At 47.5% G+C, this 27,124-nt stretch overlaps 1 protein-coding gene across 12 annotated transcripts in view; it reads right to left on the reverse strand.

The window, feature by feature from the left end:
* The window catches only part of MSI2 (musashi RNA binding protein 2), a 372,867-nt gene that overhangs the window by 140,411 nt on the left and 205,332 nt on the right, over positions 1 to 27,124 (reverse strand). The gene's annotated exons all lie outside the window — the stretch shown is intronic.

Genomic DNA, 27,124 nt, shown 5'->3' on the forward strand with positions numbered 1-27,124 from the left:
AATATATTGTAATAAAAGTTATGTGAATGTGGTCTCTTTCAACATATCTTTCACTGTACTAATCCCTCTTGTGATGACGTAAGAATAGATGGCCTCCATGTGAGATGCAGTGAGGTGAATGACGCAGACATTGTGGCACAGTGTTAGGTCACTACTGGACTAAAGCTCAGACATCAGGAGGATCTTCTGCTTCCGGACCATATTTGACTGCAGGTATTGGAAACCACAGAAAACACAGCTACAGACAAAGGAGGCTACTGTACTTTGTGTAAGTAGAATCACATAGTATTTGTCTTTTTGTGACTGGCTGATTGCACTGAGCAAATGTCCTCAAGGTTTCTCCATATTCCAATGTATGTTGTATATATACACCACATTTTTCTTATCCATTCATCTATCAATGGACTCTGGGGTTTTAGATATTCTGAATAGTGGTGCTACGAACATGGGTGTATATTTACCTCTTTGAGCCCCTACTTTTAGTTCTTTTGGGTAAACAGTTGGCCCTTGAAAAACATGGGGGTTAGGGACGTTGACCCCTGCACAATCAAAAATCCCTATATAACTTTTGACTTCCCTAAGACTTAACTACTAATTGTCTACTGTTGACTGGTAGCCTTACTAATAATATAAGCACCCAAATACCACACAGTTTGTATGTTAAATGCATTATATACTGTATTCTTAAAATAAGGTGAGCTAGAGAAAGGAAACGTTTTTCCAAATTGTCCCAAATCTCCAAAATATTTTCCAATATATTTATTGAAAAAAATCCATGTACAAGTGACACATGCAGTTCAAACCCATGTTGTTCAAGGGTTGACTGCATACCCAAAAGTGAAATATCTAGATCATATGGTAATTCTATTTGTAATTTTTTGAGGAAGTGCCACATTGATTTCCCCAGAGGCTGTACCATTTCACATTCCTACCAACAGTGCACAAAGTTTCCAATTTCTCCACATCCTGTCCAGCACTCATTATTTTTATTTTTATTTTATTTAAAGAATAGTCATCTTAATGGGTATGAGGTATTATGAATACCATCTTGAAGACTGCATAATATTTCACGGAGTGAGAAGGCTTAGCTTACTTAATTATCCTTCTGATGGATTTTTAAAATTTTTCTAGTTATAAACAACAGAACTATAACATCTTGATTGTTATGGGCTCAAATGTGTCTCCTGCCAAATTCATAATTTGAAGTTCTAATCCCCAGTATCTCAGAATGTGACTGTTTTTGGAAATAGGGTCTTTACAGAGGTTGTTAAGTTAAAATGAGGTCATTAGGGTGAGCCCTGATCCAATACAACTGGTGTCCCTCTAAGAAGAGAAAGTCCGGACATCATCAGGCACAGAGGGAAGACCACGTGAAGACAAAGAGAGAAGGTGCCATCCACAAGCCAAAGAGAAGGGGCTCAGAAGCAGCCGACTCTGCTGATACGTTCGTCTTAGCCTTCCAGCCTCCAGCACTTTGAGGAAGTGAACTCCTGTTGTTTAAGCCACCCGGTCTGCAGTACTTTATTATGACAGTCCCAGCAGACTACTACATTGATGCTAGAGCCTTTTCAAAAACATTAAAGAGAAGAAAATACCAAAGGGATCATTTGTCTCTCTTACTAGTCCCTTCCACAGTCCTCCCATGAATCCAGTAACCCTTTTGAATATGTCTTGCAATAAGATTTCAGGATCCACACTCAATTCTCATGTAGATCTCAAGAAACTCATACTTAACGAAGCAGCTTTGGCTACGAATTCCACTCCTCTTATTTATGACCCAACCCTTTATTTGTTCCACAAAATATACATCTTCAGTGCAGTGGTGTCCCAGCCTGCACTAAATCAGCTACTCACCTGGGGACTGTACCTTGTATGGCCAGGTGAGCCGCCTAGTCTCTTCATTCATTCTGTGCCCAAGGTTAGCAGTAAAAGTACAACCCAACCTACATGGCTGTAGGTGGAAAAAAATGGTAGCCAGAGGGCTCTGTGCTTGGAGCAATTTCAGTGTGTGTATGTGGTTGGGAAAAACCCGGCACTGTTCACTGGAGCTCAAAGGCTCCCAAATGAGTTTGGAGGCCCGAGCTAAGCCAGCTGAGAAAAGGAATCATAAGCTATTCATTCCTTACTCCTCCCAGACTACAATCTCTGATAGAAGGGAGGACACTGGGCAAAGCCATAAAACCAGGCTGAAAATGGGGCCTCCTGACAAATCAAACATATTTTTCTTAGATGTTATCAAATCTAATAGGGGGAAAAACAAAGTCAAGGTAAGAATGTAAGAGGGATAGGCAAGCCAGACACAAACCTCAAAGGGACTGGTCTAGCTTAAAAATCCCTTCTGGAGTCAGGGCCCCCTTTTGTTGCTAAGCAACCAAGCCTGAACAAACAGGCTCCTGGGACCTTCCCCTCCTGGTCCCTATTTCTGAAGTCAGTTACTAGGAGGAAAATGGCCTTGCACGGTGACTGCGCCTCCGGCAGGGAGCTGCACTCTTTCCCCTGGGCAGCAGGCTGAGGAGAGTAGCTGATGCTAGTTTGGAGATGGGACACCTTCATGGGACCCCTCCCCAGCCAGGCAGGCTTGATGAATCTCCTCAGGCACCTGCGGAGGCCCACGTACCTCGGCCATCTGCCCCTCATGCACCACCCAAGCAAAACCCGCAGAAGAAGGTAACCAGTTTGTTTGTACACAGAGTAGTCACACTGGAGCATATGGTATTGCAGACTAAAACCCTGGGCCTTGATAAGAATTCCAAGGCCTGGACTGCAGGTGAGCGGGGTCGGGGGAATGTCTGCGGGAGGGCACATAGGTAAATATGACAGCTGTTCCCCACCCATCTCTGTATTTTTCTAAGATGTTTGCCAAATCCTTATTTTGAGCTAAAAATGCTGAACAGTAAGGAAAACAGCCTCCCTTCTGTGTTGGCCATGTTTTGAAACTGAAACTCAGGTCCCCTCAGGAAATAAATATTTTGAATTTTTTAAAAAAAATATATTTTCAACCCTCCCTTTCAACAGTGCGTAATTGGCTCCCTCTTTGCCTTCCTAAGTTTGGAACATTCACTCCACCCTGGTGAGAGAGGGGGAGGATCTGTGTATGTTTTTTTTAGGGCAACCATTGTCATAAAGAATGGAGTTCTTTCCTCTGTAGTCCAGTTGTACAATGGGACTTGCAAGGACCTCCTGAATAGATAAAGTGTCAGGGCAAAAGAAAAATTCTATCAACACTTTACAAAATAAAACTTCTAAGAAGCAGCTATAAAGGAAAGAGAAAAAAAAAATCAGTATGGATAAGTCCTGGTGCTCGGGGTGGGGGGAGAAAACTTTTCAGCAATTGCAAAACACTTATTAATTCAGAGAAGCCATCAAGGCACTGGAAATCTGGCAGAACAGCAAGAGCTGAAACTGGAAGAATTTGAATATACAAAGACTGAATAGAATGAAAAACATGGCCTCACATACGGGGCTGTTTCTCACGGTTCTATGGGAATCGAGCAGAAGCAGCTTGTGTTGGTCTACCTCCCGGGGGACTGAGGAGCCCAGTCAAGGTAACTGGTATTCAACCCCAGAGTGAGCAAACTGAAGACTGTCTGTCTGTCTGTCTCTCACACACACGAAACCAGGCAGATTAGTTGGCTGCACAGAATCAACTTGGACATGCAGGCTAGACCTCAGTCAGGTGCCAGGGGAACACAAATAGCTGGGGGGCAGGACACAGGAATTCTTCAGACCTTGGGCGAAAACACCATTAATCCTTGTTAAATGCCACCTCAAGGGATATTACCCTCCTCCTCAAGAAGAGCCCTGGTATTTATTTTGGGTTGACGATACCCTCACCAGCTTCACATATTACTTTGTAGCAGAAGCGGGAGTCCAGAGGCCTAGTGGTCTTGGAGTCACCAGAGGGAGCAAGAACCGTGGCATACTTTGACCCACATCCTGGCACACACCTGGTCTGCTTTGAGAAGCAGCCTGTTCCACCCTGGTGGTATGACTTGTAATAACTAAGGCAGGTGTAAAATGCAGCCCTGCCTGTATTTTTGTGTACCTTTGTGAATGATAAAGCAGGGTGATGCGACTTAAGTGAGACAGATGGCTGGGGATGTCTGTCTCAGCGCCAGGACATCCTGACATGTATTCCTGCCCATCACCAGGTTCAGACCAAACTGTAGGAGCCTCAGCGCTGTGCGCACGCAGGGAGCTGTACTCTAAGTTTCTGTGGTGCATAGGGGTTCAGGCAGGGCTTCTTAAACTTCACCCACATCAGAATCACCTGGAGGGTGTGTTAAAACACAGACCTCCTAGGCCTCAGCCCCAGAGTGATTCAGTAGCATTCGCCTTTCTAGAGCTCTTCTTGCTCCTGCAGCTGCTCTACGTGAGCAGAAACAAGAACAAAGGTTAAAGACACTGGACTGAGCTGCTCTTTCCTCTTTACATCCACTCAGTGCTCAACATATGGAACTCTCTCCCGGGGCAGCTGGCGCGCTTTGGTGCAGCAACCGTTCTCCCCAGTCTGCTCCTGGTCTCCTGTACGTTTATATTCTAGGGTCCTGCAAGTGACGGCAATAGAACCCAGGATGAAAGAAGATGACAAGAAGAGGGACTTCCTGGCGGTGACCCAGCTGTCCCTGGAGCCAGTGTAGAAAACATGTGGATGCTACCAGGACAATATAAACTGTCCTTCTGATGAACTGCAGTGAATGTGTGCATCATCCGGCCAACTCCATCTTGACTAAAAAAATCGAGCTAATGTTAACTTTATTTACTTCCATGTGACATACATTTGTTAGGCACTCACCATTGGCATAGCATCAGCCTAAGTACAAATAAGAGGCGAATTATGTTGGTCCCCAGTAGACTCATTACATTCATGCCCCCATACCCTTTACTCTGTCATTCTGCAGTTCCTCTCCCCAAAGAAGTGGAGTCTATCTCCCCATCCTGTGTGTCTGAAGAACCTGACTTGTGACAGTCAATACAATGAGGTGGAGAGAGTGGCTTGCACATTTTGGGCCTGACCTTGAGAGAGTTTTCGTGTTTCTGCTCATTCTCTGTTGCCATCTCTACCATCACCATGAGAAGGGTGTGCCCAGGCTAGCCTTCTGGAGGATGAGAGACATGCAGAGCAGGGCCAAGTCCCCTCAGGTGCGCCAGCTGAGGCCAGCCTAAATGGGCCGACGGCTAGTCAACCGCATGACATGCAACTGAGCCCCACCAAGATCAGCAGAACCACTCCCAGTGAACTCTAGACATGAAATAAACAGCTGTTGTCTGCCACTGAGGTTCTGTTGTTGTTTACCAGTTTTCTTTTAGTAATAGGTAACTGGAACATGGTCCCTGTCCTCAAAAAAAAACAACCTTTTAATCTATCAGAAGAGACACAGACATTCTCAAATAATACTAGATAGTGAATAAAGGCAAGAAAAGGGGTGGCAGGAGGTAAACTGTGGAATGTGGGCTTATTAAACTGTCGAGTTCCACATTCTAAGTAGAATACAGGTGTTAGGGTATGAAGGACCATTTCTAAATCTCACTCCAGCAGCAAAGGTGATGACAGAGATCCTAGAAGCATCAAGAGAAATCAGCAACACATTTCTCACTAAATGAGCACCATGAAAATCAGCAATAATTAGCACTCAAGTCAGTGGGTGATGCCTCTCTAATCCTAATTCATGAAATGAGTGAGCGAACCGTCTTTATAATGTCAAAAGGTTTATTGTGAGCCAGACATTTTTGCTGGGTGAATTTAGAAATAGCCATTTGTGGTTGATGATGTCCAGAGGTGAGACTTTAGTCAGCTGAAGAGGAAACTTTCCAGTCACAAAGCAAAGAAGCTCCTAGAAAGAGAGGCCAAAAATTCTGTTTGCAAAGTTGGTTGGCCAAAGGTTGGGACCCTATAATGTGCCCCCAAACCACTGCTTCCCCTGCCTGAAGTTATGGCTACCCAAGTACAAAGCAGGTGAGTGAAGCTGCTGTAGGGATGCAGAAAACTTGTTCCCAGGAGATAGCTACCGGGAAAAGAGCTACTGGGAATAACCCAGGAGGTGCTAAGAGGCAGCTGCATGGCAGGCGGTGCCACACAGTACAGGGGCAGGATCCAGGTTCTAATCCACTTTCTAATCTACACCAGGATCTCTCCGAGGAGTCACCTCCTTTCTCTGTACTTAGTTCCCACATATAAAAGGAGGGAACCATAGGAGGTGGTCACCAAAGATCCACTCATACAGCCTCTCTGCCTAGAATTCTTCAACAGATCGAGGACCCCACTGGGACCCCTGGGAGCATCGAATTCGCCACTGGTCCTTTGTAAACTGCTCTGTGAAGATGTTCCAGAGCTTTTCTGTGGCCAACACATTCTGAGAAATTTCCTACTCCTCTTGGGATACAAATAAATACACCCACACATCATGCATATCAGGAACAAGTCAGGAAATGGCACTTCAAATAATCCTGAAATTATCTGGTCAGACACAGGAGGGAGAGGAAAAGGAAAAAAAGAAACCCAGCTCTTCACACTCCCCCAGAACAGATGCCCTTGAATTTCACTTCCTGCTCCCACTCAAATGCCTCAAGCGTTAGTTTAAATAAACGCCCCTAAATGCAATACCACGATAAGTGCGTATGGCTTTAACAGGTCTTATTACGGTCTATAAACTCAAGGCACTAAAGTCACAAGAGTGGAGACTTGTATTCAAGGCAGGCCTGCCCAGGAAAGAGAAGCCTGCAATCTTCTGGCGACAGGGGCTGCCTTTTCCCGGGACTGTTTGAGAACATTGGAAAGCACTGCTCTGGGCTTCTGCTCCAACCAGCCTGGACAGAAACAGAATCTCCTCCTGCCCAAAGGCTCGGTAATGGTGTCTAGTTTACTGAAGCGAGAGTTTTCAGTGTGCCCCGGCCTTGCCAAGAGGGAGGCTGGTCTATCTTTAATCACAGTGCAAAAGGAAGAATGGAGGAGGGCAGGGGGCAGGCTGGAAAGTCCCATTAGTTCAGAGTGAAATCTAGATCAGTGCTTTTCAACCTTGACTGCTCACCAGAATCACCTGAAGAACTTTTAAAAAATGTGCCGAGGAGGCCACCCCCGGACCTGTTAAGTCAGCACCCTGAAGGGGGAAGCCTGATCGAGGAGTGTTTAAAGCTCCCCAGTGATTCCAGGACACTGGCAAGGCTGAGAACCCCTGATCTAAATGGCTAAATACAGCTGAGTTGAGCCTTCATCACAGCACACACATGTGGAGATGGGCCCTATAGGAAAGGGGTGTTCCACGGGCCACCAGATCCCTAAAGATAAGCTGCTTGTCCCCGGAGAATCAGGAAGGCCCTTTGTCGCTTTCAGGGGGCTCCCCCACTTCATCTTGGTCTCAGGACAAGAGAGCCAGAGTTCTCTCCTGGAAGAAACTCAGAAGGACCAGAAACGGAATGCAGGGCCTTAAGAAAACCTAATGAAACTTGTTTGTCTCCTACCACCACCAGTATTTTCACACGTATTACTATCAATTTGGTTTCTGCAGCAGCCTCAGATTATTATGGATTCTCTGAGCCTCAGTTTCACCACTGGTCATTGTGGAGCTGGCAGGGGCTGGGCCAGGCACTTTTGCTGCTCATGAGTCCAAATTTCACTGCCTGCCTGCCCATCTCAGGTTCTTGTTGCCCCAGTGCTGTAGGCGTGCGAGCCTCGCAGCCAGCCCCGACCTCCGTGTATGCGCCCCAGGAGGGCTGTAGTGATGGGGAGGCCGTCAGAGCTTTGCTGGTAGAGGCTGCTGCCTGTCACTTTCCGCCTTTGTTCCCAGAGTCAAAAAATTCTAGCCTACATCCACCTGAAAGCTTGTCTACTTTAACCCACATCCATGCTTTAATTGAATCACAAGATAGTCTGCTTAAGTTTCTTCTAAACTCCTTTTCTTATTGTAGCAAAATACATATAACATATAAAATTTACCAATTTAAGCATTTTTTGGCACACAACTCAGTGCATTAAGTACATTTCCTAAACTCTATACACAAGGCTCCCAAAGTCTTACTATGGCCAGAATGTTCTATCCCCACTGGCAAGACTCTTCTTTCACGACCCTATCTTTTCCTACTTCTACTTTTTTTTTTAATCCTTGTGGGGTCTTTCCATTTTCCCATCCAATTTTAAAAGGAACCACAACAGACACCTGTGTTCATTAGATAACAGTTATGAATTTAACAAATGGATACTTGTCCTTGGGAAAAGAAAGGTGCAGCGTCTCCAAACTTTAAAAAAACTCTATCCTGGAGATTCAGACATTTCACTTACCTATAGGCAAAGCCTCCTGCTCAGAGATTCTGAAAATCAAAGTTATGAAATGCCTATTCCCTTCAAAATCATGATTTTTATAATAGCTACCATTTCCTGGCACTTATCAGGCAATTTGCAAAGCTCACTTAAGAATTGCAATAGCTCTGAGGCAGATGGTATCATGCCCATTATACAGGTGAGGACAGAGTGGCTCACGGGCAATTAAGCGACTTGCCTTGGACCACACACACACAATAGTGGTGGAGCTAGGATTTAAAACCAAATGCCCCCCTACATCTTCCTACTGGCCTCCCTTGTTGAGTTCTGTTTTCTGAATCGCTAGTGCTTAGTGGAGTGTCTCCTGTCTCTTGACAATGAACCAAGAAACTTTGCCTTGAAACCCTACCAAAATGTTAAGAAAGGTGACAAGGTTATACTAAGGAGACAGCCACATGTTGCTCTGGTAGGCTCAGCAGAGGAGGGAATGATTTGAGAGGCAAAGGCAAAGGAGGCTGCTGGGGTCTCTTCCTTTCTGATGCACAAACTCTAAAAGCCCACAGATCACTTGGCTGCTCCGTGGTCACAGAGCAAAGTAGAGGCAGAACTGGAACTGGCCGAGGGTCCCAGAAGTCAGTCTGGAGCTCAGCTGGTGAGAGTCCCTGCTGTGTATGAGTCCTAAGAATGCTGTGTCCCCCTTCCTAGAGCTGTTAGGAAGGCTTCATCGGGTCTAGTGAGTGCCTGATGCATGGAAAACTCTCATCATAACAGATGCTGCTGCAAGTCACAGCCCCCCACCCCAGCAATCCCTTTGTGGAGCTGGCTCAGGGTGCACATGCGCCCACATGCACACTCGCTCTCCACAAAGGCAGGCAGGGAATCACACTGAACTCTCTGCACCTTCCCACCACAAACGGGTCACACCAAGCGGCGGCCACTAACAGAACCAAAATGTCCTTGGGGGAGCAGTCCAGGAGGCCCCATCTCAAAACTGAGCAAGGGAAGCAAGAATCAACCTGCGCAAATTATGACTGGGACGAGGGCTCCATTCTGGTTGAGCACGCAAAGCCCAGGGTCCACTGGAGGGTGGGGCAGGAGGCGCTCAGGGGGATATCTGAGCCTGGGCTTAAGCAGGAGGCAGCAAAGGGAGGGAGGTGGTGGGAGGGGGACACCAAGAGAGGCCAGGCACGGGCTGTTCGAGGAGAAGCAGTTGGTTCTGGCAGGCTTGACAGCTGTCACACAGAAATGGCATCTGGCCTAACGGCCTCTTGTGTGAGGTGCCTTCGAGGGGCGGCTGCTGTGCTCTGGAAATCCACAGCCTGTTTACAGCACTGGTCGTGAGTGTGTACGTGCGTGCATACAAGCATGCACTGAGGGCTGGGGAAGAGGCAGGCAGGCTGCCTAATGCTTCCGTCCTGTCCCCCCGCAGCCTCAGCCTCTCCCCAACAGGCCTCACCTACCGTGAAAAAGGCCCAAACCTGCCAGCTCGGGAGGAGACAGGCAAATCATTAGTGGAGCACTGATGTGCCGTAACACTCTCTTGCATTCCCATTAAACAAATACTAAACTGCTAATTGCCAAAATAGATCTGCACGACTCTGACCGAACAGGAGAAGGGTTTATAATTACTAAGTGTGAAAATGCACAGCCTGTAAATAACCACCTCATCTGTCCTAATGCAGGCTGATATTGATGGGCATGAAATAAACATCAGGACCAAATGGAAAAATCATCCACATCCTCTGTGGCCAATGCAATCTCGGATGGTGACAAGCGTAGCTGTGGCCATGCACTTGGGGAGGGAGAAGAGAGGAGGAGTTTTGTAGGTTTGGAAAGTCTAGGTCCTAATCCTGATTTCAGTCCCTTGGGCCATTTGCATCTTCTTCCTGCCTGAAAAATAGGGAGAGAAATGGCATGGCTTGATGATGGGATGGAGGACTTGTCGGCACCTCCAGAAGGCTAGGGCCCTGGGGAAGGGAATGTGTGGGTGCATGACCCGCTGTGACAGGTCTTTGGATATTAGGTAGCTGGCCCTCTTTTAACAGATTGGCTGGGGAGGATGCAGGAGGAGGGAGAGGGAGAGTTTTGCTAAGGTGACACATTTTTTCATTAAGCTAATACTTATTATGGCTCTACATTCTATCCAACAGAGTTGGCTGCAGAGCACAGATGAAAAGAACTGGGGTTCCAAATGATCCTTGGTCTTGACACCCCCATGCCATGGTGCCTCCCTATCTCCCAATGTCCCCTGTCACTGGTGTGAGAGGTTGACTGGCCCAGCAGAGTCCAGAGCACTACCTCGCCCCGTGACTGCCCCAAGGGAGGGAGGAGGTGACATACCAGAGGTCACAGTGACAGTCCCCACAGCCTCCCAAGCTGCAGACCTTTTGATCTACAACAGCCTGTGATTCTAAAGCATGCAGCTGGGTCACAGAGTGAATGCTGGTAACTGGAGGAGAGATGGTTCCATTTGTCTCAGAATCACAAACTCAGGAGTTAGAAGTGACCCAGAGGTCACCTCTCCATGTCCCACACAATTCAGGAATCCCTTCTCCAAGGCTCTTTTGAACCCTTTCCGGAGCTTCAAAGACCCAGAGTGTCTCTGTCCTACTCCCTCAGCCAAGCAGCTCCAGCAAGAATTCAGTGCAGTAGCACTCAGATGCTCCAGACAGCAACTTCTTCTGAACTGAAGCCCACTTTTGGCACATGGCAGAATCCTGTGAACTGCATGGCATCAGGCACCTGAGTCTGAGCACTAACTTCACCAATTCCAAAGCTTCTTAATGGGCTTTAATGGCACCCAAAGCAGCTCCTGCTCTTTCCTTCTTGGGCCACCCAAGAGCTAATCTCCTCAGTCCCTGGTCCCTAAAGTCATCCCCAAGGTCCCAGGTTAAAGGCCCCTGGTGCTTGTTCTTGCCACGATCCAAAGACCTTATGACATTATCACCAAAATGAAGACATGTCTGCAGTAGAGACTATTTTTAAAGGAATCCTTCTTTGTTAATTTTAAATCCCCAAAGTGTCTTCAAATAATAGCTAACAAAATGCCACTGAGAACAAAGTTCAAGTGCAGCAAAAGGCTGAAGGATTTGGTCACTGGGCAAAGTTACATCTTGTTCAGAGAGGATCATAAAATCTTTGAGGTAGAAAGAACCAAAAACACATGCGTCCAGCCCACCCATTCTGCAGAGGAACAAAGTGGCTCTCAGCTAGCCCATGGCTCCAGGCAAAGCAGGGGTGGTGGAGTAAAAGGTGTCTTGCGTGGCATCAGAAGTCTTGAGTTCAAATCCCACCCCATCATTTCCACCTACATACCATCTCAAACAAGTCTTTCCAAGATGGCTCAGTTTCCTTGTGTGTCAAGGGGTGGTGGTCACTGGTAACCTTCATCCCAGCTTGAAAAGTAGAAATTATTTATGTAATAAACAGGAAAGCGCTTGGTCTGTGGAAAACAACTTCCCTTTGCTACATGGTGCTCAGCAAACATCTGTTAGAGGAGGGCTGGATAACAGAATAATAGATTTTGTATCTTTTATCCCAAACTCCACTTCAGTGAAATCAGTACGGATGAGTGAGGTGGACTCTCATAAAGGTACCTTGCTTTATGTACTGGCTGTGATGAGTCTTAGGTAAAAAACCCATCTTAGAGAGCAAAGGGAGTGGAATGACAATGTGGGGCATCCTACCATGGACGGCTCCTCACAATAAAAAGAAACAAACTCCAAGTACAACTTGGATGGATCTTGAGGGAATCAGGCTGGCTGAGAAGAGTCAGTCTCAAAGGCTTATTCCATACTGTGTGACTCCATTTCTCTAACATTCTTGAAATGACAAAATTACAGTGATGGAGAACAGATTAGTGGTTGCCAAGGCTTGGGTGGCAGAAGGGGGTGACTCTTACACAAGGAATTTCCTCACAGGGATGGAACACCCCTGCATCCTGATTGTACTGATGATCTTTCTCATCTACACACATGGCAAAATTTCAAAGAACTGTGCATGCACACCTCACACGCCTGGAGCCTGTTAAAACTGATGATGGACGAGCACCCATTTCCCGGTTTTAAGCAATCTGCTATGATTATGGCAGATATTCTCATCGTGGGAAACTGCATGAAGGGCACACAATGAGCTCTGTGTACTATTTTTACAACTTTTAGTGAGCTTTACACTTTTTAAAAATACAAATTTATAATAATAATTTTTAAAAACCACAAGGGGGCTCATTATTTCAAAAAAACCTTGTATCAGATCCATTTACAGTGTAAGTAATTATGCCCTAATTTCTCTTGATTGGGATGGAGTAGGCATAAATAAGGTATGCTTATAGTACAAAATATATCCCTTACCTGCATCTCCTACTTGGTACTGGCATATAGTACTCTGAAATATTATTTTGTCACACGAAAAGCTGTGGCAATAGTCCCCACTGCCCCCATCTCATCATCTTCCCTGGCCCTCAGCATGTTTCACACACAGCTCTGCAGACCCAGAGCACCTGCAAGAGCAACTCATACACAAAAAATGAGTGCACAGTAAGTGCTTTCTGATTGAGTTTGAGAGATTTTTGTAAAATGAAGAAAAAAACTGATAGAGAAGAGCCTCAAATCCAGTGCCTCCCAATTTTTTTCTTTTCCAAGCCATCAAGGCCCTCTCTTTCATTTGATTTTTGCAACAAAGATCTTGTGTGTTTTGATCTACTTCGTACATCAAAACAAATTATACGTATTACTGCATTTGAGGTGTGGAAATAATATTTAGCGACACTTGTCGTAATTGTAATTTGGGGCTTTTCACACCATGAGATGGCCACAGGCAGAGTGAGCTGGGGCACATGGTCCAAAGCAAGCATCCCCGACAAGCCTGACATTCTAGTGGGCTCTCATGCTTGGGATGGGGTAACCGTGAGGCCTGATGGATTTCTTTTTTGAAATAAGGGCACGCCTTGTTTTATTGCTCTTTCCTTTATTGCACTTTGCAGATACTGCGGGGTTTTTATTTCTTTCGTTTTCCTTTTTTAACAAATGGAAGGTCTGTGGTAACCCTGCATCAATCATCAAGACCATTTTTCCAAGACCATTTACTTGCTCTGTGTCTCTATGTCACGTTTTGGCAATCCTCACAATACTTCCAGCTTTTTCATTACTACTGTATTTGTCGTGGTGACTGGTGATCAGTGATTATGACTCACTGAAAACTCCGATGACAGTTAGCATTTTTTAGCAATGAAGTACTTTTTAATTGAAGTACGCAAATTGCTTTTATGGACATAATGCCATCTAGCGCACACTTTACAGAGCACAATATAGTGTAAACATAACTTTTATATGCACTGGGAAATGAAAAAATTAATTTGACTCACTTTATTGCAATGTTTGCTTTATCACAGTGGTCTGCAACCCAACCCACAGTATCTCAAGGTGTGCCTGTAATGAAGTCAACGTCAGGACCCACATTCCTTCTGTTGAACCCTAGGTTGGAAGCCTGCCCCATAGGTCCAAATCATCTCAGATCTTTGCAAATGAGGATTGACAGAAAACCAACCCTCCTACTTAATCCTCAAGCCACACAACTCCCTAAAGGGGAAAAAGAAGGGAGAGAGAAAAATCCTCATCTACCCTTAAAAAAAAAAAACACCAATTCAAGCTGCTTCAAGACCCAACAAGCATGTTTTTCCTTCATTTATTTCTACATCAACACTCTGAAGGATAAAGATCTTTCTCATTTCAAGAGCTGTCAATTTGCTTTAGTGCCATGTTCTTCATCTGTTTGAGGTAAAGAGGAATCACAAGGCAAGCAACTGAAATAATGCACTGCAATCTAACATATTTTTGGCAATGCAAATTGGGACCAGGGAAAAGGAAATTAAGCAGGGATGACAGGCCACACAGCACACCTGTGTTGGACCCCACGGACCCACTCTTGCTTTCCTCCACTGGCTGACTCCATGATTTGATGAAGTCTTTGGTTCTTTGCTGAAAACTGTACTATTCTTCAAATAATCCATACATGTTGTACAACTAATACAATATTTTGCTTTCTGAAGCAGAAACCCTCTTAGCTGCGGGTAAACCGTCAGGTGCTGTTACTTTAAATACCTCTGTGCTCTAGCACAGAAGCCAGCAACACGTTCCTGTAGATTTACCACCATTCTCCTAGGAATTAACAAAGACAAATGCTTGCTTCATGCCAGACTGAGAGAAATCCTTACCCCATCAAGCCTAAGGGTTCCATTACCACGGAACTTAATAAATAAAAGGAAGCCTTAATCTCTCCTCTTTCAGCCCTTCTCTCGCAATGAGGATGCCCCATGAAGAGTTCTGGCTAATTCATACACATTTCTTTTTGTTTTTAATTAAATTGCTCCTCAACTGCTTAGGTCTGTTATTTTTCCACTTCAGTTCCAGGGCTGGGAGAATGACAGGCATTTCCAGGGCCAACATGCCTCTGCAGAGCTCAGGTGCTATGCGGCACTCAGGAACCTTTCCGTGGCCATCCTAGGGGAGCCACAAGGAGCTGGCCAGAGGTCGTGAGAGCCCAGGCATTGGGCTCCTTTGAGATACTAGAGGGAAGGTACCCCCCTCCCTGACCCCAGCCCCTAACCACCACCACCAACGTGAGAGTGAACGGTAAATGTAAGAATGACCCCGTGGCACTGTCTGTGCAGAACCCCATCTGCTGTGGACACAGCAGACTCTAGGTTTATAGAAGGCGGCACCATCCTTTTGCCAACAATGCTTGTGTCCACAGTAGTGTTTAGCGGGCACCTGCACCTGCATCCCAGACCTGCTGAAGATATACATGTGGGCAGTACTGACTAGTGGCAAAGGCCAGAAACTCTGGAGGCAGACTCCCTGGTCTCAGATTCGGGTTCTGCCATTCACTAGCTGTGTGACCTCGGGCAGGTTACTCAATCTTTCTGTTCCTCCATTACTTCACTTCCAAGCTGGTATCTACCTCAACGTACTGTTAGGAGCACTAAGAGAAGCTAATTCATGTACAGCATGGTGGCACATGTGAAGAGCTAAATAGCTGTCACAGTACCGCCTCAGTGAGCTAGTCAGGAGAAACGTCTGATACTGTTCATTGTACCCGAGGTCCTTTATTTCCGCCATGAAGGTGCTGATGCCAAGTGAAATCCAAACTGGTGGAGAGGCTGGCTTTCTCAAGCAAGCAGTACCCAGGAGGAAATGACATGCTTGAGGCTGGCCACTTCCTCTAACATCTGTGCAGCCTTCCCTGCTGCACACATGGGGTGGCCATGCCTTGCTGTGAGGGTTCAGAAGCATGGAAAACTGAGAGAAAGAAACAGACAGGCTTGTGCTAGCATGAGATGGCTTCCACTACTTGTCACTGAGTTGTAACTTAGACTCTTCTTCTAAGTTCTGTTGTGAGGGAATTAACTCACTGAGGTCACTCCCTCTGGACCTGAACTTGAAGCCCAAAACAGGGATGATACTTCTGTGCCATTGTACACACAATGGAGATGCAGCCTGCACCGGAGAGGCTGCTTCCAGTCAGGTGCCAACAGGCAACAAGGGCTTCAGAGGCCTGATCTTCCACTCTGGGCCAGCTGTGCCCCTAACAATGGGCCTGGATGAACCGCCTTCATGCAGCAAATGGGAAGCCCCTGACTTGGAAAGGAGGTGCAACAGAGGCAGTGGCACTATTTTTAGAATTCCTTCATTCGGCATGCAGCCAATACATATTTACTAAATATCTACCATATTAAGCACAAAGATCTTAAAAAGAAGAAAGACTCAATTCCTGCTCTTGAGGAGGAGAGGGGACAAGTGCTCTAAGAGAGGTGCAGCCCCCTGCAGGACACATACAATCTGTAGCCTTTAATCCATCATGCCTTCGAGGGCTCTGAAAACTCCAGGTAAAAATGACAAGTTGGCAGGGGATGATAGTTTGTTGTGGGCATAGCAAGAGGGCACTCCCAGCAAAGAGGCACGGTGGGCCTGGCGCTGGAGCAGCAGGCCTGGGTGGCGTGTAAGCCAGGGAGCAGCGCAGGGCCATCGGTGGGAAGCCCAGGCAGCCATCCGGGAGGGCCAGGCCTCCATCCCGAAGGTGTGGTCCTGGCTTTTCAGGGCGGAACCGGAGGGCAGAGAATGAAGGCAGGGAGCCCACACTCAGTCTCTGGACTGGGGGAAATCCGCCGGAGCCAGCTGTGGCCAAGAGGTCAGGGGCTAATCCCCCGCTGCCTGAGGTTACATGGTGGCTGCAAGGCAGAGCCAGAGCTGAGGAGACGGCCTCAGCCCTAGGAAACGGCATCGCCATGAACCCCAGGCAGAAAGGAGCCTGTCTCAAGGGCGGCCGACCCAAGGAGCACCCCTGGTGGAGTGGAAGACACGGTTCTCGGCTGACAGGACTGGAGTTGCACGGCCAGATCGCTGAGGAGCCCGCGTGTCAAGGCCTGCAGGAGGGAGAGGGGACCATTCCAGTCCCACGAGTCTTTCCCCTGACACTGGGTGTGTAGTGGGTGTGTGGGGGGGTGTTGGTGGTGGGTGCATCTACTCAGCACATTTCATTATATTCCCCTCTTATTTTACCTTTACTGGTTCCCCTTTCAGGATACTCACTCTCACTCTGAGTGTGCTGACTTGCACTCCTTGTTCCACAGATCAGTCCCCTTCTGTCTATGTGACCAGGGCATGTGCCTACTGGAGGGTAAGTACCCCAAGAGTAGGGCCCAGGCCATCTGCACCTTCCAGGGTGCTCCTGGGGCCCTGCTCTGGGGCCTCGTGTGCCATGTGGGTTGCCCCAGATCTGATGCTAGACCAGGAATCAGCATAAAGCCCATGTGGCTCTGTCCCCGCTGGTCTGTCGTGGTGACACCCCCAAAGAGTCAAGGCTGAGCAGTGCCCCAGAGTTTCTGGAACTCCAGGGACAAAGGCATCGTTTGCTGGATGTAGTGGCAGGCACACCTCCACCCCACCTCCAGGAGAGCAAGGGGGAGAGGCAGAGGCTGGGTGAGAGCTGACCTGGGGATTTAAACTGCCTGCTCCTAATCTCAGTTTATGTGCTGAGGGCTAAAGACAGAGAAGATCGCAATGTGCCATAAACCTATTTTTTTAAAAGGTATCTCCGGATGCGCATACCTGCCTTAGCCAACTCTAGCTGCCAGCAGAGCTTTCATGACTATTCAACCTGAGAAGCAAGGGGGGAAGCTCAGTATTACTGATGACCTCACATCAGCGGAGCCAGAGCTGATTATTAGCATCTTGTGTAAGGCATCAGGGTAGAAAAAAATCAAAGGGCTGTGGAGATGGGGCCACCACCTTTCCCCCTGCCACCTCATCAGGAAGGTCCCAGGGGCCTGGGCACCCTCCCCACCCAGAACTATCCATGCTGGCCCCTCAAACAGGCCTGCAGACAACCCCACCCCCCCAAGAGGCTGCAAGTCCCATGGGACTGAGACAGAGGAAGAATAAGAAAGAGAAGCCACATGGGACAGGGCCTTGGCACCGAGGCCAAATTTAAGAATGAACAGACCATCAAAAATCATGTGACAGGCCCGGCACGTGTCGCCAAAGTACTCTTTCTACCTCCTGGTTGGAGAGGCAAACTGAAACAGACATCTGAAACCAAACACATTTAGAATAAAAACAGTGGCTTCTCGTGGCAAAATGAGGTGTCAGAGCAAGAAGAATGGCAAAATCACCATTTGGCCAAACCTTCTGGCACGGCTTCCCAGCAGAAGATGGAATGAAACCAGGTCTCTGAAGGATGGGAAAGTTTAAAAAAACCCGAGAAGACTTTGGGAAGTGTTCACATCAGGAGACGCCTGAGTTAACAGTGGTGGGATTTCCCTTGGTTGGCAACGCCTTGGGTGTAGAGTTAAAGGAGAAGAAAGCAGCTCCCCCCTCCCCCACCCCTTGCCAGAGTCACATCCCCGTGCTCCACATCCTTCCCTCTGTGGGCGGGCTGGTGCGGGATGAAGGCCGATGTGGGGTTGACGGCTCCTGTACAACTCTTTCCTTTCCACTTGAGAGGAAAATATTTAAGAGAAACGCTCTCTAGACAGCTGAAAATTTCTCCCTCGCTAGCCCGATTTAGTTATTTATCAGAACACTTCAGCAAGGTTATTTTCAGACTTCCACATGGAATAGTAATACTTAGCACTTCCAATTCATCTCCCAAGCAGTTTTCAAATGTCAGCTCATCAATCCTCAATGCCTTGGAGAAGCAGTGCTTTGCCCCATCTCTCAGACCGGGAACACGGAGGCAGGGCTCCCCTAGGCTCCCTCTCCATGCCTGCAGTGACTTCATGCCCATCGGACCCAGGAGTGCTCTTGCCTGGCCCCTAGGCACTGTTCTCCATTGAAGATGACTCTGTGCTTAAGGGCTATGAGACAGCCCCATGGCCTCTCACCACTGCTACATCTACAGGAACAAGAACACAGCAACTGCAGCCCTTTAGCCGGCCAGGTGTGGGCCTCTCTCATAGGACCTCTACTGCCATCAGCAGGTGCCCGCTTCCGCAAGGTCCCAGCTTCCAGTCACCAGTCCTCTCTGGCGTATCTGTGTGAGCTGCTCCCGGCCCCATGTCATGCCAAGTCCACACATACAACACCACTTAGAACCAATACATCACTTTCTGGGACAAAGTACAGGCTTCAGAGGACACCTTCTAGAAGGGGACTGGGGTCCTGTGGTATGGCTTTTCTTCTCTTCCTAAGGAAAACCTCCGTATTCTTCACAGTCAGCATCAAACCTTTTAAACCCTATGGAGAACACCAAACATTAGCCTTCTGGTGGATTTTGCATTCATCATTTAGAAGAGATTTAAGGTTTCTGCCATTTGAGTCTTCACTTTACTAGTCATTCATGTTGCAAATGGGTTGATTGTCCTGGGGCCAGGATGAAGACAAATGGGCTGTCGGTGCAGATACCTCTCCTTCTGTGTACCATGGAGGCCAGAAGTCTGAGACGTCAGTGCAGATGGGTGAAGGCAAGAAATGAAGTGGCAGTGTGGGCGCAGCATGTGGCCCAGGTGGCACTGGGCTCCAAACTGCATACCCAGCCCATGGGGTGGCCTTCCCAGAGCTACCAGCCAGTAACTTCCCACAGGGAAGGGAGTGGGCACTCAGAGCAGCCTCTCCTCTGTCCCGGTCCCCAGGGCTCCTGAGCACAGCCGCTGCTAACCTACAGCAGGAGCTCCAAAAGGACACTTTTTGCTGCCTGTGTGCCCCACACTGGATCTTCACCACAAACAGCCCTGGCTCTTTACTCAGCACCAGCTGGCTTGCTTCCATGTCAATGCACAGCAAGGAATAAATAAAAGACAACCTCTGTCTTTGTGCTTGATAAATGAACACCCCAGGATGGGCACCAAATGGTCACTGTGAAAGAACTCCCCATGAAAGGCCCTGTCTTTATTCACTAAGACTTTGAATATTTTTTTGAGAGTTTGAGGCGGGGTGGGGGAGGAGGATTTCCCTTCTAGTGAGTTCCCAAGTCGTGCAAGACAGCCAGTCTGATTATTTTATAGTCTTGCTACATTTAGGTCCAAAAACAGCATAATCAATCTTGGCCACAAGTCATTTGGAGCTAAGGCTGGTGATGGTTTCCAAAAATCACATCCACTTTCAAAGGCCAAAGATTTATCACCAGTGAGGATATTCAGAAGAAAATGCCACAGAGTCTGAATATGAGTTCATAGTGAAAGCTTTGAAAACACTCAGGGCAAAGGCGAGATCTTTGGAATAAGTACACAGACTCCCACTTTGAAGACACACTGTATTTGTAGTAAAAAGCCCTGGTCTTAATGTTTCTAGTCATAGTGGGAGTCAGGGGGGGGGAAAGAAAGGCAGCAGCAAGGGGTCAGAGAGGGAGAGAGGGAGAGAGGGAGAGAGAGGCACAGAGCGGGAGAGGGAAAGAGGGAGAGAGAGAGAGGGAGAGAAATACAGACAGAGCAGACAGAAACCAACAGAGAGACAGACACACACACACACACACACAGAAATACAGAGAGGTAAAGAGACCAAGGAAGACTGATTCATCGTAAAAGAATCTTGGAGGTGAAATAAAAGAGAAATAAGAAAGGATTTTCCATCACCTAAAGCCAAATAAATGATGGATTCACCTGTAAGAAAACATTCACCATCTCAATGTATGACGACATTAGCATCCTCAGGATGTGTTTACCGAGCACCAGGAGGTTTGTGAGTCTGAGCTGGGCCCACACTTGCTGGCAAATCACTCTACAGATGCGCCCTTGCCCCAGCACACACCATCTGAGCGGTTGGAAATCTACATTTCTTAGCTGTCAGAAATCTGCCTCCCATCAGATTTGGGTTAACTCTCGCATCCCATACGCTGCCCAGGCTGACTCTCATATCCCATACGCCATTCATGGGGCAAGACACAGGAAGGTTTGCCTCTTTAATAGGCATGAACAACAAGGTCCTATTTTGTTCAACTCTAATCAAACAGGCTGAACACATCCAGATGTTCAAAGAGCTTGGGAAAGCACAGCAGAGTCCCTCAGATCAAGCAGCCTTCTCTGGAGGGCAGCCTTTCTCCCACTCACCCCGGGCCAGGCGAGATCTCTTCCTGCAGAATGGCTGCTCTCCAGAGAGACAAATGACCCCCTTGCATGCCTGGGGGACACAGCGTTATGTGCAAACCAGAGCGCACCCACAGCTGAGGACAGAAATGATGTGGTTCACTTGTGAGCCATCTGGAACATGAAAAAGGGCCACAAGCCATCTTTATTGCATCTCTGTGCACACAACTAACCACCAATAGAAAGTTACAGATTCCCCTCATCTACCAAATGAGTCCCAATAATGCCACAGGTTTCCCAAGTCCTCACGACCCTCTACCTTGGGCTCTTCATCACTAGGGAGACAGGTCAGAGACTGGAGGGACACCTTTCCAAGGGAAAGAACCGGAACGCTGGAGCTCTGGATGCGGCTAATTGTCCTGTCAGGGTCTTGCCCTGGACAGACCCAGGTAAAGATGTCTCAAAAGAAAACCTTCCGGCGCCACGGTGATATCTACGGCTCGTCCGCTGTCCTTTAGTAAATGCCTGCTGGGGACGTGTGATGATAAGAGGAGTATTACATTATGATGCTACCTCATGCATGAAAGACTATTTTAAAGACAGTCTGGAGGCGAAGAGGGGACCAGGCAGGAGGGGGGCCAGGCCTGAGGAGGGGAGGGTAAAAGGAAGGCTGCTTGGTTTGGAGAAGTCTCAGCTACAGAATAAAACTGTGCTTTACCTGCAAAGGAAAACTCATTCAAGTTTCTGTTTAGGTCCAGAGAAAGAAATCTGTAGCCACAGAATTTCAGAAAAACTAGTTTTATTTCTCTATTTGCCTTTCACCTTTCCCCTCACCCCACCCCAACTTAAATACTCTTGCATAAATATGCACCCGAAGACAAGATGCCACCCAACCATACCAAATAGCCTTTACCTTCAATTTCATTCTCTCTGGGTTTTACCTCCCCATGTAAAATAGCACATATACTACAAAATAGCACAAGTTCCTATTTAAGGAACTCTGGTGAGGCATTCTTTTGGAAAACAAGGAAATGTCCACATATACTAGGGAATGACAGTTCACATTGTTAATTTGTTCAGGTAAGCCTGGAAAGCCCAGCCCCTTTTTTATTAAATAGAAAAACACATCAAGGGAAACTGAGTGAGCCCCAGATCCTGCACTCCCATTATGCTCACCTGCACACCCCTGCTCCCAGGGATTCCAGGACCGTGTGCTGCTCCTGTCTCTGTAACTTGCCCAGGCTGCCCCACCCATCTCCAGCTTGTCACCCATCTGCCCTAGAGCCACCACTCCAACCTCTGCATCTGAGCACTTCTCCACATAGGAACATGACTTCTGGGGTCTTTATGTCTCTGGGGTCTCCTCCCATGCCAGGCCCCAAAGGGTCAGCCTCCCTTCTCTGCCTATGCTGGGTTTCTGCCACATGGGTATTCTGGACCTCAAAACCCAATACGTATTTACACAGATGAACTCACTGAACATCCCCCACTTCCTCTAAAAACTCCATTTCCACCAGGAGACCACCACCCCTCATGGGCTGAAGGTGTTATGTCCTTGTTGACCTCTCCCTCTTCCAAGCTACCTTGCCCCATTCTGTCATTTCTTCCTTTGATGTGACTTCTGCCCCACCTTTTCTTTACTTTTTCTACATCCCTCTTAGGTTTCAGGACCTTGGCACTGTAAGTCTGGACCTAACACAAGGGGACTGACTTCCTGGGATCACGGGCCACTCTTGCTTCTCCTTCCCAACTTCAGTCTGAGGCCTGGTTACTCTGCCAGCAGGACCACTTGGAGCCATCCGTGTGTCTGAAGGCCCACAGGGAAATGCCCGAACACTCAGGGCCCAGTACTAGCTGGCCTCAACCCTGCCTTCCAGCCGTCCCCCACAGATGCACACCCTTTTCGGTCCTGTCCCCGGGCTAGTCACTCTCTCCTGAATTCCTTCCAGTCCCTTGGCTTCTGGGAACAAGCCTTTGTCAAACATCCATGGTGGGAAAACACTAGTAAGACCCCCGGGAAACTGAGGAGGAGATTCCCAGGGGGACTGGTTCCAGGCGCTGGGTTCTGAGGTCACAACAGCCGGACATACAGGCTTGGGAGCATTCAACAAGGAGGCTGGGTGTGAGACAGGAGGGGGCTGTGTAGAAACAGCAGGATGGAGAGGGCAACAACCCGGGCACCAGCTACCTTTCTAGCACCGTGAAAGGCAAGCCCAAAGTCTGGGGAACTGCGGAGGTCAGAGCCAAGGTCAAGGAAAGTTTCAACAGGACCCTCTCTCCCCAGACCATAAGCACCTCGTGAACAGAAACTGCACCTTATGCCTTCTCGGCCCCTCACCCCAGAGCAAGGGCTCCTGACTATTTTCTGACTGACTGACAGCTGAAGGGCAGCTCTGGGGACCAAGCAATTGCTCTGGGACTTTCAAGACCTAGACTCTTGCTGATGTGTGAAGTGACCTTGGGCTAGTTGACAAATGTACTGGGCCTAATCTGTTATAAAGAAGGGTTTGCAAAACATTTGTTTTTTAATGCATGCCTTACATATATATAGTAGAAACTGCCAATGAGCATAAAGAAGAAAATACAAATCACCACTGTTAACATTTTGGTGTGTATCTTTCCAGACCTATTCCTAACAAAATGTCTATGTGTCTGTGTGTAATGACATCTTCAATTTAAAAAAGGAATTAATGGGGAAATAGAGTGAAGAACATTTATCAATTTGCTACCTCCTCATATCCTGGATTATTGAGATTTCATCCCCAAGTACGTATCACTACCTGAATATAATGCTGAATATAACAAACTCCCAGTCAGTTCTCTTTGATTCCTTAGACTCACATCAGTCTCTAAACCACCCCTGAACTGTGATTTATATGACAGCTTGGGAAAAGCCAATTGGGGACAATCAATGGAACAGACGGAGATAGGCCTGGCAAATGTGCATGAATTAAAAGGAAAACTCCATTGTAATAGGAACAAGATTCTAATCACTACACCTAATTACAAAGAGGAGTAAATCACTGAAAAAAAATTAAGTGTCTCATACAGAACAAACAAAGCAATTAGTCATAAACAGAAGCACAGGGTTGGGTGAGCAAGCTGGAGCCTGGGCCCAAGCTACCAGCCTGCCCACCTGCTCCCAAGGGCACATCAGGGTGGAGGTGGGCAGGAAGGTCAGAGCTGGGGAAGGGCACAGGGCAGGCTCCCCACACACATAGGCAAATATGGCCTTGTCAGAACTTCTGTCCACAGCAGTGACTAGAAGGCCTAAGCTTGGAGTGTAGAGTTTCCCAGATGGCAGAATAATGACTGGCGATTTAATATATGACAGAGATACCTCCTTCATTTTCTGTCTCCATCCCTCAGACTGTTAATATCAAAGCAAAAACAAGAATGCACTTAATTCTTACTATGCAATTACTGAACGCCCAGCACCATGCTAGGCATTTCAAAGTGTTCTCCTTTGATTCTCATATTAACCTTTAAAGGGAGGCACTATTATCATCTGTTTATAAATGAGGAAACTGACATCTAGAGGGCTGAGCAATTTGGCTAAACTCACCCTGCTTAGGAAGAACAGAACCTTGATTGAAACCCCACCATGGACTTCAGGGCCCATGGCTCTGACACTGCACCATGTTGCCTGTATGGTGGGAAAAGTAACACCCCTCACACCAAACTGGTAAGAAATGGGGTGTCAAGTGTGAAATGCCTGGTGTACACAGACTAGTCCATAAAGGCTAACTGTTGATTCCTTGCCGCCCCACCTGCCTCTCTCCCCTGGGTCAATTCCAAACCCACAGCAGGCTCTTGTTTGCTTCGCCTGCTTCAAGGAACCTCCCCCAAAACCCATGTGATGACTATGTCTACAAGGGCAGACCTTCTCGAGGGTCTGCAGAATAAAACAGATCCTTTGTTCCAGTCGTGGCCATTCTCAGTCCCCCTCACTGCCGAAAGCTGAGCATGGGCTCACCCTAACAGCAGCGAGGGCAGCGAACCAGCAAACGCACATGCTGGTCACTGGATGGTACCAAAGAATTTTCCTGAGCATGCCAGAATCTGTGGGAGGCACTGAGAGAGAGAAACGATTTTAAAAGGTCCATCTAGCAGCCCTGTGAGAACAAGCTGGGGCAGGGCAGCCTGGAGGCAGGGTCACTGTTAGGAGCTGATGTCACCACCCTCCTGAGAGTGACGACTCAGCCTGGTCGAGGGCAATGGGAGGGAAGGAGGCGGATGCAGAGTGAGTCAGGTCCTTACTGATGGAGCTTGCTTCCCTCACTCTGAACTAGATGATAAAAAGTAAGAGCTTTCTGGCTGAGCACGTGTGGCAGTAAACCCATAAAAACATGTTTGTTTTCGACGAGTCTGGCAAAGGTGCACAGCTTGGCACAGCAAACACTCCTGAGGATGTCCTAGGTCCAGCCAGTCCTCTAGACTAGGGCTCAGCATTGGCCCCAACTCAGACACAAGCAGAGTGGTCAAGGGCTCAGGCCCCAAGCTCACAGAGACTTGGCTTCACAGCTGAAGCTCAGGAACCAGAGTGACATTGGGCAAGCAACACAACAAGTTCCTTAACTCTCTGAGCTCCAGTTAACAGAATGTTCTTAAAAGGGAATGAAATGAGACTGAATGAGATGGTGTTACTTACACACACGGGAACACACAGAAGGTGCTAACTTCTAATGCTGGTATTTATTATTGTTGTTATGGGTAGGTCTTTTTATTAAAGGCCACAGCTGCACTTGTCCTGAACTAAGCAGACTGGTATCAGAACTGACAGGACAGAGCTCTGGGTAAAGCCTGGTCATCGTGCATACTGTATATACCCAGGTGGCCCTTCCTCCAATGGTGGTTGTCAGACACGGGCTGTTCCACCAAGAGGGCACCTGCCCAGCCTCCAATCAAGAGATGAGGTCTCTGTCCCCTCCCTTTATTCTAGATGAGTCCATGACTCACCTGTGTCCTGTGACTTTCAAGACTAAGTCAGAAAAAGGGAAGCCCTGTTTGCAGGAATCCCTGTGCAGAAGCTCAAGTGCCCGGGGCTGCTGTGATGTGAGGGAGCTCAGACCAGCCCCGCAGAGAGACACCACGGGAGGTCCTGAGACCACATGAAGAGGGAGAGGTGCTTGGCCAGCCCTCTGCTGCACCAGCCTCCGTCTGACAGCAACCTCATGAGATACCCCAGCCAGAACCACCCAGCCGAGACCCTCCCAAATTCCTGATCCACAGAAACCACGAGAGATAAAAAAATGACTGTTGTTTTAAGCCAGTAAGCTTTAGGATGACTTGCTATGCATCAATAGATAAGTGGGACATCACACATATGAAACCATGCTGCAAACTGATGGGTAAACATTAAGAACTACTAATGCTATAAGTTCTATGATTGTTTCCCCTTCAAGTTTGCCCTTGATTCTGTCTTTGGAAAATATGCGTGTGTTGGGGATAGGGGAGGAGAATGCACACAGATTTGCTGTTAGCCTCCGAGAGAAAAGCCCAAACGTCACCAAGTAAATGGTCTCAATATGGAAAATGACATCTCAATATACCTGGTAGCATCATTTAGAAATAAAGGTTCCATGAACTAATTAAAAAGTGACTGGCAACACACAGATTTCCCCCAGCACAGCCAAGCTAATTCTGTGCAAACGTCCTCCAGAACTTAGCGTTCTGTGTTCTGTGCAGGAGCTGAGTTCCCTGTGCAGCACAAGAAGATCCCAGCTCATCCACCCACAGGCAAAGAAGAAATTGTTGCAAGACAGCAGAAGAACAGAGTCTGGCCTTCCATCCCACACTGGGTACCAGGGTGGGGAGATGTGCTACATCAGCCACAAAACGTGTGTGCTCGGGGAGCCAGGCGCCTCACAGTTCAAAACCACAATGTTCGTGTTCCCAGGCCTGTAGTTCCTGGGAGCAAATTGAGATCGTAAGGCCGTCAGTGGCCTAGGCACTCATCATCTTGACAGATACTTAGCTATTCATTTAAAAACAAGCGAGAGAACAAGTGTCAGCTGTATTTTTTAATTACTCCTGGATAGGACTGGGAATGCTTTGGCATAATTGGGGTATTGAAGTTTTTTTTTTCCCCCTTTGAAGGCCTTGTTGCAGCAAGAAAAATACTGTGTTTATTCTAATTAAAACCAACCCTTCTTTTAAATCATCTTAGCAATGGAAAGGCAAAGGGTGATGGACCTCTATTTTTTATCAAGCAGTCAGGTAATAGTTATCAGGGCCAGCTCTGTTGTGAACGTAAGTAAGTCCGCAGGCACGGAACTCTGACTTCAAGTCTCATTTCGCTCATTTATAAAATGGGGATGTGAAGAAAATCCCACATGTTCCCTTTGGCAATAGCA

The sequence above is a fragment of the Manis javanica genome, chromosome 4 (assembly GCF_040802235.1).
Source record: "Manis javanica isolate MJ-LG chromosome 4, MJ_LKY, whole genome shotgun sequence".
Classification (NCBI taxonomy): Eukaryota; Metazoa; Chordata; class Mammalia; order Pholidota; family Manidae; genus Manis; species Manis javanica.